Source organism: Choloepus didactylus (genome assembly GCF_015220235.1).
Source record: "Choloepus didactylus isolate mChoDid1 chromosome 26 unlocalized genomic scaffold, mChoDid1.pri SUPER_26_unloc2, whole genome shotgun sequence".
In the NCBI taxonomy this organism is placed as follows: domain Eukaryota; kingdom Metazoa; phylum Chordata; class Mammalia; order Pilosa; family Megalonychidae; genus Choloepus; species Choloepus didactylus.
The window spans coordinates 219,249-237,759 of record NW_023637615.1 but is presented as its reverse complement, the minus strand read 5'-3'; positions in this window follow the sequence as shown (position 1 = coordinate 237,759).

The window sequence follows — 18,511 nt, the reverse complement described above, 5'->3', positions numbered from 1 at the left end:
GGTTAGTTAAAGTGTACTCTATGAAGCTATAGATCTGAAAAATTATAGATAAAGATTTCAATTGGTCTACAAATCCTAAAAGAAACCTATAAGTTAAGCAAATGACAAGAGACCAAAAACAACAGAAAATTTTAAAGCATTTGAAAAAACCAGATGATATGGATAACCCTAGCCCAAGCACCCAACTCAAAAGTTCAGAGGAGACACAGTACCTAGAAAAACTAATCAAAGAACTAAAGATGACTGATGAGACTATGGCATGGGATAAAAAAGGACATGAAGAAGAACATGGCACAGGATATAAAGGACATCAAGAAGACCCTAGAAGAGCATAAAGAAGACATTGCAAAAGTAAATTAAAAAAATAGATGATCTTATGGAAATTACAGAAACTGTTGACCAAATTAAAAAGGTTCTCGATACTTATAGTTCAAGACTAGAGGAAGTTGAACAATGAATCAGTGACCTGGAAGATGACAGAATGGAAAATGAAAGCACAAAAGAAAGAATGGGGAAAAAATTGAAAATATTGAAATGGACTTCAGGGATATGATAGATAATATAAAACATCCTAATATAACACTCATTGGTGTTCCAGAAGGGGAAGAAAAGGGTAAAAGTCTAGGAAGAGTATTCAAAGAAATTGTTCGGGAAAACTTCACAAATCTTCTAAACACCATAAATACACAAATCATAAATGCTCAGTGAACTCCAAATAGAATAAATCCAAATAAACCCACTGCAAGACATGTTCTGATCACACTGTCAAATATGGAAGAGAAGGAGCAAGTTCAGAAAGCAGCAAGAGAAAAGCAATTCGCCACATACAAAGGAAACAGCAGAAGAATAGGTAGTGACTACTCAGCAGCCACCATGGAGGCAAGAAGGCAGTAACATGACATATTTAAAATTCTGAGGGAGAAAAGTTTCCAACCAAGAATACTTTATCCAGCAAAGCTCTCCTTCAAATTTGAGGAAGAGCTTAACTTTTTCACAGAAAACAAATACTGAGAGAATTTGCTAACAAGAGACCTGTCCTATTTGAGATACCAAAGGGAGCCCTACAGACAGAGAAACAAAGAAAGGAGAGAGATATGGAGAAAGGTTCAGTACTAAAGAAATTTGGTATGGGTACATTAAAGGATTTTAATAGAGAGAGGGAAAAATATACATGACAAACATAAACCTAAGAATAAGAGGGCTGATTCAAGAAATGCCTTCATGGTTATAATGTTGAATGCAAATGGATTAAACTCCCCAATTAAAAGATATAGATTTGCAGAATGGATTAAAAAAATGAACCATCAATATGTTGCATACAAGAGACTCATCTTACACACAGGGACACAAAGAAATTGAAAGTGAAAGGATGGGAAAAATATTTCATGCATACTACAGCCAAAAGAAAACAGGTGTAGCAATATTAATCTCAGATAAAATAGACTTTAAATGCAGGGATGTTTTGAGAGACAAAGAAGACCACTACACACTAATAAAAGGGGCAATTCAACAAGAAGAAATAATCATAAATGTTTATGCACCCAATCAAGGTACCACAAAATACATGAGAGAAACACTGGCAAAACTAAATGAAGGAATTGCTTCCACAATAATTGTGGGAGACTTCAACACATCACTCTCTCCTATAGGTAGATCAACCAGACAGAAGACCAATTAGGAAGTTGAAAACCTAAGCAATCTGATAAATGAATTGGAGTTAACAGACATATATAGAACATTACATCCCAAATCACCACAATACACATTCTTCTCTAGTGCTCATGGAACTTTCTACAGAATATGCTGGGATATAAAACAAGGCTCAATAAAGTTAAAAAGATTGAAATTATTCAAAGCACATTCTCTGACCACAATGGAATACAATTAGAAGTCAATAACCATCAGAGACTTAGAAAATTCACAAATATCTGGAGGTTAAACAACACACCCCTAAACAATCAGTGGGTTAAAGAAGAAATAGCAAAAGAAATTGCTAAATATATAGAGATGAATGAAAATGAGAACACAATATACCAAAACATATGGGATGCAGCAAAAGCACTACTGAGGGGGAAATTTATAGCACTAAATGCATATATTAAAAAGGAAGAAAGAGCCAAAATCAAAGAATTAATGGATCAACTGAAGAAGCTAGAAAATGAATAGCAAACCAAGCCAAGTAGAAGAAAAGAAATAACAAGGTTTAAAGCAGAAATAAATGACATAGAGAACAAAAAAGCAATAGAGAGGATAAATAACACCAAAAGCTTTTTCTTTGAGAAGATCAACAAGATTGACAAGCCCATAGCTAGACTGACAAAATCAAAAAGAGAGAAGATGCATATAAACAAAATAATGAATGAGAAAGGGGACATTACTGCAGATCCTGAAGAAATTAAAAAAATTATAGGAGGATACTATGAACAACTGTATGGCAATAAACTGGATAATGTAGAGGAAATGGACAATTTCCTGGAAACATATGAAGAATCTAGACTGACCAGAAAAGAAACAGAAGACCTCAACCAACCCATCACAAGCAAAAAGATCCAATCAGTCATCAAAAAGCTTCCCACAAATAAATGCCCAGGGCCAGATGGCTTCACAGGAGAATTCTACCACACTTTCCAGAGAGAATTGACAACAACCTTACTTAAACTCTTTCAAAACATTGAAGAAAATAGAACACTACCTAACTCATTTTATGAAACTAACATCAATCTAATACCAAAACCAGGCAAAGATGCTACAAAAAAGGAAAACTACCAGCCAATCTCCCTAATGAATAAAGATGCAAAAATCCTCAACAAAATACTTGCAAATTGAATCCAAAGACACATTAAAAAATCATACACCATGACCAAGTGGGGTTCATTCCAGGCATGCAAGGATGGTTCAACATAAGAAAATCAATGTATTACAACACATTAACAAATCAAAAGGGAAAAATCAAATGATCATCTCTATAGATGCTGAAAAAGCATTCGACAAAATCCAACATCCGTTTTTGATAAAAACACTTCAGAAGGTAGGAATTGAAGGAAACTTCCTCAATATGATCAAGAGCATATATGAAAAACCCACAACCAGCATAGTACTCAATGGTGAGAGACTGAAAGCCTTCCCCCTAAGATCAGAAACAAGACAAAGATGCCCGCTATCACCACTATTGTTCAACATTGTGTTTGAAGTGTTAGCCAAGGCAATCCGGCAAGACAAAGAAATAAAAGGCATCCAAATTGGAAAGGAAGAAGTAAAACTGTCATTGTTTGCAAATGATATGATCTTATATCTGGACAACCCTGAGAAATCAATGATACAGCTACTAGAGCTAATAAACAAATTTAGCAAACTAGCAGGATACAAGATTAATGCACACAAGTCAGTAATGTTTCTATATGCTAGAAATGAACAAACTGAAGAGACACTCAAGAAAAAGATACCATTTTCAATAGCAACTAAAAAATCAAGTACCTAAGAATAAACTTAACCAAAGATGTAAAAATCTATACAAAGAAAACTACATAACTATTAAAAGAAATAGAAGGGGACCTTAAAAGATGGAAAAATATTCCATGTTCATGGATAGGAAGGCTAAATGTCATTAAGATGTCAATTCTACACAAGCTCATCTACAGAGTCAATGCAATCCCAATCAAAATTCCATCAACCTACTTTGCAGACTTGGCAAAGCTAGTTATCAAATTTATTTGGAAAGGGAAGATACCTCAAATTGCTAGAGACACTCTAAAAAAGAAAAACCAAGTGGGAGGACTTACACTCCCTGACTTTGAAGCTTATTATAAAGCCACGGTTGTCAAAACAGCATGGTACTAGCTCAAAGATAGACATATAGATCAATGGAATCGAATTGAGAATTCAGAAATAGACCCCCAGATCTATGGCCGACTGATGTTTGATAAGGCCCCCAAAGTCACTGACCTGGGTCATAAAGGTCTTTTCAACAAATGGGGCTGGGAGAGTTGGATATCCATATCCAAAAGAATGAAAGAGGACCCCTACCTCACACCCTACACAAAAATTAACTCAAAATGGACCAAAGATCTCAATATAAAAGAAAGTACCATAAAACTCCTAGAAGATAATGTAGGAAAACATCTTCAAACCTTGTATTAGGTGGTCACTTCCTAGAGTTTACACCGAAAGCACAAGCAACAAAAGAAAAAATAGATAAATGGGAACTCCTCAAGCTTAGAAGTTTCTGTACCTCAAAGGAATTTCTCAAAAAGGTAAAGAGGCAGCCAACTCAATGGGACAAAAATTTTGGAAACCATGTATCTGACAAAAGACTGATATCTTGCATATATAAAGAAATCCTACAACTCAATGACTATAGTACAGACAGCCCAAGTATAAAATGGGCAAAACATATGAAAAGACAGTTCTCTGAAGAGGAAATACAAATGGCCAAGAAAGACATGAAAATATGTTCAGCTTCACTAGCTATTAGGGAGATGCAATTACGAACACATTGAGATACCATCTCACACCAATTAGAATGGCTGCCATTAAACAAACAGGAAACTACAAATGCTGGAGGGGATGTGGAGAAATTGGAACTCTTATTCATTTGTGGTGGGACTGTATAATGTTTCAGCCACTCTGGAAGTCAGTCTGGCAGTTCCTTAGAAAACTAGATATAGGGTTACCCTTCGATCCAGTGATTGCACTTCTTGTTATATACCTGGAAGATCAGAAAGCAGTGACATGAACAGATATCTGCATGCACTGTTCATAGCAGCAATGTTCACAATTGTCAAGAGATGGAAACAACCCAAATGTCCTTCAAAAGATGAGTGGATAAATAAAATGTGGTATATACCCATGATGGAATTCTACATGGCAGTAAGAAGGAATGATGTTATGAAACATATGACAACATGGATGAACCTTGAAGTCATAATGCTGAGCAAAATAAGCGAGGCACAAAAAGAGAAATATTATATGCTACCACTAATGTGAACTTTGAAAAATGTAAAACAAATCATTTATAATGTAGAATCTAGGGGAACTAGTGACAGAGAGCAATTAAGGAAAGGGGAACAATAATCCAATAGGAATTGATAAGATATCATGGGTAAATTTAGCATTCTGGGAATGCCCAAGAATGGCTACGGTCTGTGAATTTCTGGTGGGTATATTAGGAACAAGTTCACAGAAATGTCACTATATTATGTTACTTTCTTGGGGTAGAGTAGGAATATGTTGGAAGTAAAGTAGTTATCTTAGGTTAGTTGTATTTTCCTTTCTCCTTTGTTATGGTCTCTCTGAAATGTTCTTTTATTGTATGTTTTTTTAAATTTTTATTTTTTTATTTTTGATACAGTTGACTTAAAAAAAGTTAAAAGAAAAAAGAAATGTATGGCACAGTACCACTGATGTTAGCACAATAGTTTTGGTACACTGAACAAAGTTGAGTGTGAATATGGTTGAACGAAATAGGCTAGGGGCATGTATGACACCAGAATGAAAGATAGAATATAAAGACTGGGACTGTATAACTTAGCAAAACCTAGAGTAAACAATGATGGTGATTAAATCTGGAAATCTAAGAAAGTTCTTAGATGGTGAAGAACAACTGAATGTCAATATTGCAAGGTGTTGATAATGGGATGATATATGGAAAAATACAATCAATGTAAATTACAGTATATGGTTAACAGTAGAATTGTATTATGTTTCCATGAAATGTAAGAAATGCAATATACAGAAGCTAAATATCAATAAAAGTGATATAAGTAAGGGGGTATAAGATTCTTGTTATTGTTTCTTTATTTTATTTTACTTCATTTTTATTTTTTTACTTTTTAGTCTTTTTTTCTCTTCTTTATTTGTGGAAGAAATGGAAATATCCTTAGATTGTGGTGGTGAATGCATAACTATGTGATTATAACAGGAACAATTGAATGTTTACTTAGGATGAATTGTATTGGGTGTGAATAAAGCTGTTTAAAAATACAACTGCTGGAGGAAAGGTAGATTGAGGGATGTACCTATTTACTGTTGGGAAGGAAGTAGAATTGTGCACGTGCTTTGGGTGGCAGTGTAGTGGTTGAAACTGAGGCTAAGTGAAGGATTGCCCTATGATTCTGCCACACCATTATAAGGCATACACTTGGAAGAACTGAAAGCAGGAACATGAATGGACATTTGCACCCTGGTGCTTATGGTGGCAGTAGTCGTGATTTGCAATGAATGGAGATGGCCTAAGGGTACACTGACCGATGTATGGGAGGTGAACTGTGGTGTATACATAAAATGGAATATGAGTGTCTCAAGAGAAATGAAGTTGTGAGGCATGCAACTAGGTGAATGATTTTTAAGGGAAGTATGTTGAGTGAAATAAGCCAGAAATGAAAAGAATCATATAATGCACATGTATGTGGTAACTATAATGCACAAACTCCAAGAACTGAATTAAAGAACATAGGTTTTCAGAGGAAGGCTTATTGTAAAGATTCCTAGATTTTAAGCTCTTATAGCAATCACATTTATTCCTGAGTTACAGTTGTGTCTAAATTCTGAGATACTGTGTTCTTTGTTTACAACCTGATCATTCCCTGAAATTTCACATATCTGTGTGACACCTGAGATTCAGAGCTAGAATTCTGCAGCTATGCAAGTCAGCATTACCTAATACCAGAACTGTTTTAAAAGCTGAAAAGGTCAGACTTCAATTAGAGATATGAATGAAGTTGACATAGTTAGGACTAAGGCAAATCAGACAAAAAGGTAAAGGCTGATATTGACTGTGTTTTGCAATTTCAACTTTTTTGTGAGACCAAAGGAAAAGATGTTTATTTGCTGCAAAATCTGTTTTTTCTAGCACACTATGTAGTTTAACTTGAATGGTCAGTCTATTTGAACACTATAATGACATTGAACTTCAAGCAGGGAGTGAGATATTGTTGGCTTTTATATGTAGATGTGATATCCTCATACATCCCAGAGTAATTTAGACAGAGAATAAAATTATATTTGCAAGGCCCCTTGAGGGGATGGGGAATATTGTGGAAATATTAAACTTCCCCACCTCAAGATTTTCTGATATTCTTGCAAGTATTGGGTACTACCAATTTAATAGGCAAGGCCTCTATCTTGGGGCTTGTCCTTATGAAACTTTTTCCTGAAAAAGAGAAACTAAGACTACTTATAATTGCATCTGAGACACCCCACAGAATCTCTTTCTTTGATAGATATGACCTCTCTCTCTAAGCAAATACAGCCAGTAAACTCACTGTCCTCCCCCCACATGCTGCATGACTACCAGGTGTGTACATCTCTCTTGGCAATGTGGGATGTGACTTTCAGAGATGAGACTCTTCCTGCCATCATGGGATTGAGAAAGCCTTCTTGGACCAAAAAAGGGAAGAAAAATGAAACAAAATAAAGTTTCAGTGCCTAAGAGATTTTAAATAGAGTCAAGAGGTCATTCTGGAGGCTGTTCTTATGCATTCTATAGATATCTCTTTTTGGTATATAATGTTGAACTGTAAACCAGTAGCCTTGATTCTTGGAGATGACTGTGCAACTTATGTAGTTTTTACGTTGTGACTGTGTAATTGTGAAAATATTGCAACTGGCACTCCATTTATCCATTGTATGGACTGATGAGTAAGAAAATAAAGTTAAAAATTGGGAGAGGATAAGGCGTATGGGATGTTAGGGTGTTCTTTTTTATTTTAATTTTTGTTCTTTTTTGGAGTGGTACAGTGTTCAAAAATTGATAGCTGTGATGAATGCATAACTATATAATGATACCATGAAACAGATTGTACACTTTGGATGATTATCTGATATATGAATAATTTCAGCAAAATTGCATTAAATAAAAGAAGCTATGGACAAATGCAAGGCTGTAAATTAGTGTTTGTGTGTACATGAGTATAAGTATGTGATCATTGTTAACTTTGAAATTTGGGTCACTCAACTTTCTTCATGTGTTGACATAGTAAAAAAAGATTTTGTGCCAGTCCTTAGCTTCATGTCAAACATTATCATTCAACCAAGGAAACTGAAATATCAAGGCTTCTCATTAATTCATGCTTCTCATTCCCATAATGTCTCAGACCAAGAGTCTTCTTTTTCTTCCCCAATATTGGAATATTATAGTTAAAACTATTTATGTATTCCCCTTAAAATGAGTTGAGGGTTTATAGCATCTTCATTTATAGCAATCAAACATGGGGGACAATCCAAATTATCAAGTATATTTTTTGGTACATTCATACTTTTGATATCTAATCAAGAAGGAAAAGCATGAACTATTTAAACACAAGAGTATCTATGAATCTTAAAATAATTTTTGAATGAAAACAGGTAGACAAGAAATAGTTCATACTGCATAATTTCACATTTAAGGATCTGGAAAATGGAAACTAATTTATAGTGACAGAAAAAGATCAGTATATGCCTGGGTAAAGGAAATGAAGTGGGAATGGTTGAAAGGGAAGAAATACAAATGGATGTAAATAAACTTTTGATGTGATGAATAGATTCAGTATCTTGATTTTGTTGATGGTCTTGTGGGTGTATATGCATGTTAAAAGGTATTATATTGTGCATTTTATACATTTGTAATTTATTGTATGCCAATTCTAATTCCATAAACCATAGAAATTTTTATAAATGATTTATGCAGATTGCTTTTTTTATTCTCAGTAAGAATTTTTGTTAATATTTTCATTATTACTTTCTTGAGTAGATTGCAGTAAATTCCTGTAAAGTTCATGATTTTTTGTAGAAATATTGTGTGTTAATTCAACTTACTGATTGTTAAAGGATTATTCTGATTCTCTATTTATACTTCTCCATTGAAAGTGAAATTTAATTAATATAAAAAAGTGCATAAGTATACAGTATAATGAATTGTGAAATTAGTCACTTATATTAGTGCAACCTGGGTGTTCTCATTTGCTAAAGCTGCTGGAACAAAAATACCAGAAATGGATTGGCTTTTATAAAGGGGATTTATTAGGTTACAAATTTACAATTTAGGCCATAAAATGTTTCCAAACTAAGGCATCAATAAGATGATACCTTCACTGAGGAAATTCAATGGCATCCAGAACATCCCTGTCAGCTGAGAAGACATGTGGCTGGCTTCTGCTGGTCCTTTGCTCCTGGGTTGCATTGCTTTCAGCTTTTGATTCCAGTGGCCTTATCCTTAAGCATCTATGGGTTCTCACTTAGCTTCCCTGGGGCAAGCTCTGGGCTTCATCTCTTAGCTTTGCATCTCCAAACATCTTTCCTTTTATATCTCCAATCATCTGGTCTGTATTGGGTCTAGGCTCTCCTAAGGACTCTGGTAAACTAACCAAGACCATCCTTGAAAATGGTCACACTTTCATAGAAATAATTAAATCATAAGGTTCCACACACAATTGGGTGGGTCACATTTCCATGGAATCAACCTAATCCAAAGGTCCCACCCACAATAATTTTGCCCCTATAAGATTGCATTAAAGAACATGGCTTTTTATGTGGTGCATAACAGTTTCAAACTGGAATGCTAGGTAAAGACATAGGAAATACACCCAGGAATCCATGGCATTCCACATTGCAGTCACACCCCATTTCCAGCCCCAGAGTGACAGTCATTATTCTAATATAATTATCCAGTTCTGCCAAGTAGGCTGTTGGAATTTTCATTAGGATTGCATTGAATCTGTAAATCAATTTGGGTACAATTGACATTTAATGATATTTAGCCTTCCAATCCATGAACATGGACTATACTTCTATTTATTCAAGTCTTCTTTGGTTTATTTTAGCAATATTTTGTAGATCTCTGTGTACAAATCCTTTACATCCTTGGTTAAGTTTATTCCTAGATATTAATTTCTTTTAGTTGCTATTGCAAATGGAAATTTTTCCTTGATTTCCACCTGAAATTGCTCCTTATTTGTGTATAGAAACAATACTCATTTTTGGATTTAGATCTTGTATCTCAATACTTTGCTGAACTAGTTTCCTAGCTCTAGTAGCTAACTATAGATTTTTTGGGGACTGTCTATATATGGGATCATGTCATCTGCAAATAAAGTTGTGCTTCCTTTCCAATTTGGATATCTTTTCTATTTTCTTGCCTAATTGCTCTATCTAGAACTCCCAGCACAATGTTGAATAACTGTGCTAACACAGGTCATCCTTTGTTTTTCCAGATCTTAGAGGGAAAGTTTTCAGCCCTTCACTGTGGAGTATGATTTTAGCTGTGGATTTTTATGATATTCTCTTTTTCATAGTTGATGAAGGGAAATAAGAAACTTTTTATTTTCTTTTATTCATATCTTTCAAATTGTTTTCATAAAGAAAGGATGCTGGATTTTATCAAATGTCTTTTGACATCTTTTGAGATGATCATGTTTTTCCCCTTCAATTTGCTAATGTGATGTATTACATTAATATGTTTTCTTATGTTGAACCACCCTTGCATAACTGGGATAGAAATCACTTGATCTTGGTGTATAATTCTTTTAATGTTCTGTTGGTTTTGACTTGCAAGTATTTTGTTGAGGATTTTTGAATCAATATTCATTAGATAAATTGGTCTGTAATTTCCTTTTCTTGTAGTATATTTATTTGGCTTTGGTATTGCAGTGAAGTTGGCCTCATAAGTGTTAGGTAGTGTTCTCTTCTCTTTAATATTTTGGAAGAGTTTGAGCAGGATTTGCATCAATTAATCTTGTAATGATTGGTAGAATTCATATGAGAAGACATCTGGTCCTGGGCTTTCCTTTGTTGGGAAGTTTTTTAAAACTGATTCAATCTCTTTTCTTGTGATTGGTGTCTGTTGAGGTATTTTATTTCCTCTGGAGTCAGTTTCAGCAGTTTGTTTCTAGGAATTTGTCCATTTCATCTTATTTGTGTAATTTATTGGAATACAGTTGTTCATGATACCTTTCTTATGATCCTTTTCATCTCTGTGGGCTCGTAGTAATGTATCCCCTCTCATTTATAATTTTATTGCTTGTCTTGTTTCTTTTTTTTTTCTGTGTTTGTCTAGCTAAGGGTTTGTCTATGTTATTGATCCTCAAAGAACCAACTTTTGGTTTTGCTAATTTTCACTGTTGTTTCTTTTTGTTCTCAATTTTATTTATTTCTGCTCTAATCTTTGTTATTTCTTTTCTTCTGCTGGCATGGGATTAATTGCTGTTCTTTTTTCTAGTTGCTTCAGCTATGCTGTTAGGTATTTGATTTTAGCTCTTTCTTCTGTTTTTAATATAGGCATTTAGGGATATAAATTTCCCTCTCAGCATTGACTTCACTGCGTTACATAAGTTTTGATATGATTTTTCTCATTTACCCTCATCTTGAGATATTTTCTGATTTCTTTTGCAATTTCTTCCTTGACCCATTGATTGTTTAAGAATGTTTTCTTTAACTTCCATGTATTTCTGTATTTTCCATTTTCCTGCCTTTTATTGATTCCAGCCTATTCCATTATGCTCAGAAAAAGTTCTCCGTATTATTTCACACTTTTTGAATTTATTGAGCCTTGTTTTGTTACCAAAACTGTTGTCTGTCCTGGAGAATGATCCATGAGCACTTGAGAAGAATTTATATCCTGCTGTTTTGGGTTGCAATATTCTGTATTTATCTGTTAGGTCTAGTTCATTTATCATATTATTCAAGTTCTATTTCTTCTTATTGTTCAACTATCTAAATGTCTTATCTATTGATGACAGTTGTGTATTGAAGTCACCAAATGTTATTATAGAGTTATCTGTTTCTCCCTTCAGTTTTGCCAGTGTTTGCCTCATGTATTATGGGGCACCATGGTTAGATGTATAAATATTTATGATTATTTTTCTTTGTGGATCGCCTCTTTCCTAAATATGTAGTCTCCTTCTTTGTCTCTTAAAACAGCTTTGAATGTAAGGTTTATTTTGCCCAATATTAGTACAGCTACCTCAGGTTTTCTTTGATTATTGTTTGCATGGAATACTTTTCCCAGCTTTTCACTTTCAACCTATTTGTGTCTTTAGGTTCTTAGTGCTAAAGAGTCTCTTATAAACAACACATCATTGTTCATGCTTTTTCATGCATTCTGTCAATCTTTTTCCTTAGTTTGGGGCATTTGATCTGTTAACATTCAGTGTTGTTACTGTAAAAGAAGTATTTATTACAGCCTTTTTATCCTTTGGTTTTATTTTTTTTATTTTTTTATTTTTTATTTTATTTTTTTTTTTATTGAAGAGAACCGTTTTTATTTCTTAGATAATATCACAGTTATTTCAAATTAGGCTACTACCCACTTTTTTCTCTCTTATGTCTCTTACAATCATATAACAACCAAGTGTTCAGGTTTACAATTATAAATCAGATAGAAAATAGAAAGATGGGAAAAACACTGCCAAATGTGGCAGGAAGTTGAGAGTGACCAGGTGGTAACAAGGCTGAAAAATTTCACTGACACAGTCCGTAGAATAACAGTTCCACAATCACTAAAACCCAGTCCAAGGGAGTTAAGAGAACATTAGCAAAAGATAGTGTTTCATGAAGACTGCCAAAGAAATGTACTCATCATTTTTGAGAAGCCAAGGCACTGAGACGATGAAAACAGGCCATTTGATGTTTTATATTATGTCCTGCTTCCCATAATACAAGTTTCTCTCTAAATTCATGGAAGGTGCATATGTTTTTGATACTAAATATTTTGAAATAAGTGATGAATACTGAAAGATATCATCATTAACAGAATTTATATAAACTAGAATTGAGCAGGCATTAATATGTGTTGTGTTGGTATTTTATTCTACCTTTCTATATATTTATATCCTCCCTGCAATCAGATTTGCAGCCTCCAAGTTAAATATACACAATATGTTATACTACTTAACTTACTATGTGTTTTTAAAAAATTCTTCTATCTTTACTTTTTATTTTTCCAAATTTTTTTTATTTTATACTTGATAGTGGGTATATTACATTATTGGGAAAGAGAAGAAAAATATACAAGTGCTCCCTCATAAGAACTCTTTAATAGGTGGGAATATTTGAGTATTTATACTGAAATTTAAAATGAAAACATCAAATTGTGCATTTTTACTCCATTATTGCAACCATGGAAAACTCTGAGGCAGAATTTCTTTTATTTAGCTGTTATTTACTTATTACTATAATCTCTGGTTCTATTTTTTTCTGTTTAATTAAAGATGTATCATCTCAATAAATAAAAGCTTGATTCATACATATGGTTAAGCATATCTATGTGAAATGAAACTTTAAATATATTATCTGTAACATGAAGATAGTATCTGCTAAAAATGTCCTTAAAATAATTAGATTAAATTAAATGATGCTATGTTACATTACCCAATCCCTATCATTGTTCATTCCTTCAGCCTATAAATCTGATAAACTTCAACATTTTACCACTAATTTAATAAAGACAGATGACAGTGGAAATGAATATAAAGGAAAATCAGCAATGAAATATTAAAGGATAAAAGTTTACAAATTTTTCCCCATGCATTTTGCAGCAGACTATATTGTCCCTTTTCTATCAAATATTTTAGTTTAATAACATTACTCAGAAACTCTTTAGAGTTCTTGCATGAAATAAACACCCACAATCAGCAAATACATGAAAGCTATTCTAAAAATTCCCCTTAAAAAAAGGTTTTGTTTTTTCAAATCATGAAAGCAATTTAGTATATATATATTTAGAAATTTGGCAGTTATCATTAGTCCTATTTGTTACATTTCAAAAGTAGAAGAAATAATAAGTCAAATTGCCATTTATTTATTCATATTTATACAGAGGGAAATAAAAAGTTATTTGCTTGACAGATCCTGACTATTGTTTTATGTCCATTTGTACCTATGAACATACAAAACTGTTTACTCAAGCGAAAAGACAGTTCCCCATCATCACTTTTTTTTTAATCATCATTTTATTGAGATATATTCACATACCACGCAGTCATACAAAACAAATCGTACTTTCAATTGTTTACAGTACCATTACATAGTTGTACATTCATCACCTAAATCAATCCCTGACACCTTCATTAGCACACACACAAAAATAACAAGAATAATAATTAGAGTGAAAAAGAGCAATTGAAGTAAAAAAGAACACTGGGTACCTTTGTCTGTTTGTTTCCTTCCCCTATTTTTCTACTCATCCATCCATAAACTAGACAAAGTGGAGTGTGGTCCTTATCCTTTGGTTTTATATGTCAAATATGGCTTTTGTCTTTTTTAACTCTCTTAGTTACACTTCATGCTGGTTTGAATGTGTTATGTCCTCCAAAATGCCATGTTCTTCAATGAAATCTTGTGGGAACAGATGTATTAGTGTTGATTAGGTTGGAACCTATTGATTGAATGTTTCCATGGAGATGTGACTCAATCAACTGTAGGTGAGATCTTTCATTGGCTAATTTCCATGGAGGTGTTGCCCCACACATTCAGAGTGCATCTTAATTGGATCACTGGAGTACTTTAAAAAGAGCCACAGAGCCCAAATGCTGGAGCAGCTGTAGTGTCATTTTGGAGAGCACTTGAGAGTGACATTTTGGGGAGCAGCTGCAACAATGAGGGACACTTTGGGGAACACACAGAAGCTGGGGGAGGAAATGAAATGAAACCTAGGAGCAAGCAGATGCCATCCTTGTGAGTTTCTAGCTCACAGAGGTTTTCTGGATGCCAATAGTCTTTCTGAGATGAAGGTACATAATTTTTGATGCCATACCTTGGACAATTTATGGCCTTAAGACTGTAACTGTATAACCAAATAATCCCCCTTTTAAAAGCCAATCTGGGAAACTAAGATGGCAGCTAGGTGAGACAGGGCAAAAATCACCTCCATGAGAAACACTAGATAAAAACCAGAAAGTGACCCAGAATACCAGTTACAGTGATGCACCAGCTGGGTGAAGTCTCCTAGTACCACAGGGGCTGTATACTTGGTGAAGTCAGGAGCCTGAAATGAGTGAGTAAGCTTGCTGGAAGACCTGAAGCCATGCAGCAGTGTGAGGAATCAGGGGTTGGCATTTGGAGACTGACTGGATCTTTTAAAATAAAAGGGAAAAATGCAGGAGTGGCTGCAGTTGTGACAGTGGGAACCACACAGTAAAATACAGCAAGAGAGGCCTGGGCCAGCCTCTCAGTGTCTGGCCTGGAGGATAGCCCACTGCAGATACCCTCTGGGCCAGGGGAATGGAGAGGAGAGCCAGAAGCTGAAAGAAATCCCACAGCTCACAGCTGGCAACCTGGAGGGTGGGATAAACTCCTGCCTAGGGCTGTGCCCACAGCCCAGAGCCCTTCCAGTTGTCCCAGAGCTGGGAAGAAGGAACTGTGCAAGGAGGGGTTTGAGATGCTCCATTTGGCCATCTTTGCATCAAGCTGAGAGTGCCCCTGCATGGCCTGGTGGCCCAGTACTTCCCTTAAGGGATGGCATGCACTGGTGACTTAGCATGGCATTCCCTCAGCAGAGGTCCTGGAGGATTGTTGCTGGGAGGGGTGCCCTCTTGGAGAACCCAGGGATGCTATGCCAAGTTCAGTGGTTTCTGGGACAGTAAGAGAGAGAGTCTGGGGCTGAACTGAAATGAAGTCTTAGACTCTTGTGGCAGCCTTGAATCTCTGGGAACCTGGGAGATTTGAATATTAAATCTGCCCTTGCTCCCTGGCCACCCAGACACATGCCCCACATTTAGGGTGGACAGCTCCAGCAACACACCCAAACTGAGCTCTCCAACTGAACCCCACAAGAATCATTTCCCCACACACCACAGGGACAAGATTGAGAACTGACTTGAGGGGTATAGGTGACTCACAGACGCCATCTGCTGGTTAGTTAGAGAAAGTGTATGCCACCAAACTGTTTTTGAAAAATTAGAATGGTATCATTTTTTTTACAACTTGAAAGAACCCTATCAAGAAAAGCAAATACCAAGAGACAAAAAACAACAGAAAATCTTAATGCATATTATAAAAGCAGATGATATGGAGAATCCAATTTCAAACACACAAATCAAAATATCAGAAGAGACACAGTACTTGGCACAATTAATCAAAGTACTACAATTGAGGAATGAAAACATGGCAAAGGAATTAAAGGACATCAAGGAGACCATGGCCCAGGATATAAGCGACATAAAGAAGACCCTAGAAGAGCATAAAGAAGAAATTGCAAGAGTAAATAAAAAAATGGAAGATATTATGGAAATAAAAGAAACTGTTGGCCAAATTAAAAAGACACTGGATATTGACAATACAAGACTAGAGGAAGGTGAACAATGTCTCAGTGTCCTAGAAGTCCACAGAACAGAAAATGAAAGAACAAAAGAAAGAATGGAGAAAAAAAATCAAAAAAATTGAAATGAATCTCAGAGATACGATAGATAAAATAAAATGTCGAAACTTAAAACTCATTGGTGTCCCAGAAGGGGAAGAGAAAGGCAAAGGTCTAGAAAGAGTATTCAAAGAAAATGTTGGGGAAAACTTCCCCAACCTTCTACACAATATAAATACACAAAGCATAAATGCCCAGCCAACTCCTAATAGAATAAGTCCAAATAAACACACTTTGAGACATATTATTATCAGATTTTCAAATACTGAAGAGAATGAGAAAGTTCTGAAAGCAGCAAGAGAAAAGCAATTCACCACATACAAAGCAAACAACATAAGACTAATTTGTGACTACTCAGTGGCCACCAGGGAGGTGAGAAGGCAGTGGCATGACATATTTAAAATCCTGAGAGAGAAATATTTCCAGCCAAGAATACTTTATCCAGCAAAACCCTCCTTCAAATTTGAGGGAGAGCTTAAATTTTTCATAGACATACAAATGCTGAGAGAGTTTACCATTAAAGACCTCCTCTACTTCAGATACTAAAGGGAGCCCTACCAACAGAGAAACCAAGATAGGGAGAGAGATATGGAGAAAGGCTCAGTACTAAAGAGATTAAGTATGGGTACATTAAAGTACATTAAGACAGTGAGGAAAAAATTAAATCTGACAAACATAAACAAAATTATAAGATGGCTGATTCAAGAAATGACTCCACAGTAATAACATTGAATGTAAATGGATTAAACTCTCCAATCAAAAGATATAGATTGGAAGAATGTATAAAAAAATGAAACATCAATATGTTGCATAGAAGCGACTCATCTTAGACACAGGGACACAAAGAAATTAAAAGTGAAAGGTTGAAAAAATATTTTATGCAAGCTACAGCCAAAAGAAAGCAGGAGTAGCAATATTAATCTCAGATAAAATAGACTTTAAATGCAGGGATGTTATGAGAGAAAAAGGCCACTACATACTACTAAAAGGGGCAATTCAACAAGAAATAACAATCACAAATTTTATGCATCCAATCAAGGTGCCAAAAACACATGAGACAAACACTGTCAAAACTAAAGGAAGCAAAGGATGTTTCCACAATAGTTGTGGGAGATTCCAGCACATCACTCTCTCTTATTGATAGATCAACCAGAGAGAAGACCAGTTAGGAAATTTAAAACCTAAGCAATCTGATAAAAGAATTGGATTTAACAGACACATGTAGAACATTACATCCCAAATCACCAGGATACACATTCTTCTCTAGCACTCATGGAAATTTCTCCAGAATAGATCATTTGCTGGGATACAAAGCAAGCCTCAAAAAATTTAAAAAATCTGAAATTATTCAAAGCACATTTTCTGACCAAAATTTAATACAACTAGAAGACAATAACCATCAGAGACTTAGAAAATTCACAAGTACCTGGAGGTTAAACAACATGCTTGTGAACAATCAGTGGGTTAAAGAAGAAATAGCAAGAGAAATTGCAAAATATATAGAGAAAAATGAAAATGGGAACACAATATAACAAAACCTATGGGATGCAGTAAAAGTGGTACTGAACAGGAAATTTATAGCACTAAATGCATACATTTAAAAGGAAGAAAGAGCTAAAATAAAAAAAACTAATGGATCAACTGAAGAAGCTAGAAAATGAACAGCAAACCAATCCTAAACCAAGTAGAAAAAAAAAAAACAAAACAAGGAATAAAGCAGAAATAAATTACATAGAGAACAGAAAAACAATAGAGAGAATGAATAAAACCAAAAGTTGGTTCTTTGAGATCAAGAAGTTTGACAAGCCCCTAGCTAGACTGAAAAAAATCAAAAAGAGGGAAAATCCATATAAAGAATATAATGAACGAAGCTCCTGAAGAAACTTAAAAAAAATTATAAGAGGATACTAAGAAAAACTGTATGACAACAAACTGGAAAATTTAGAGGAAATGTACTAAAACCTGGAAACGTATGAACAACCTAGAATGACCAGAGAAGAAAGAGAAGACTTCAACCAAGCAATCACAAGCAAAGAGATCAAATCACTCATCAGAAAGCTTCCCCAAAATAAATGCCCAGGGCCAGATGGCTGCACAGGGGAATTCTACCAAAGTTTCCAAAAAGAACTGACACCAATTTTACTTAAACTCTTTCAAAACATTGAAAAAAAATGGTACACTACCTAA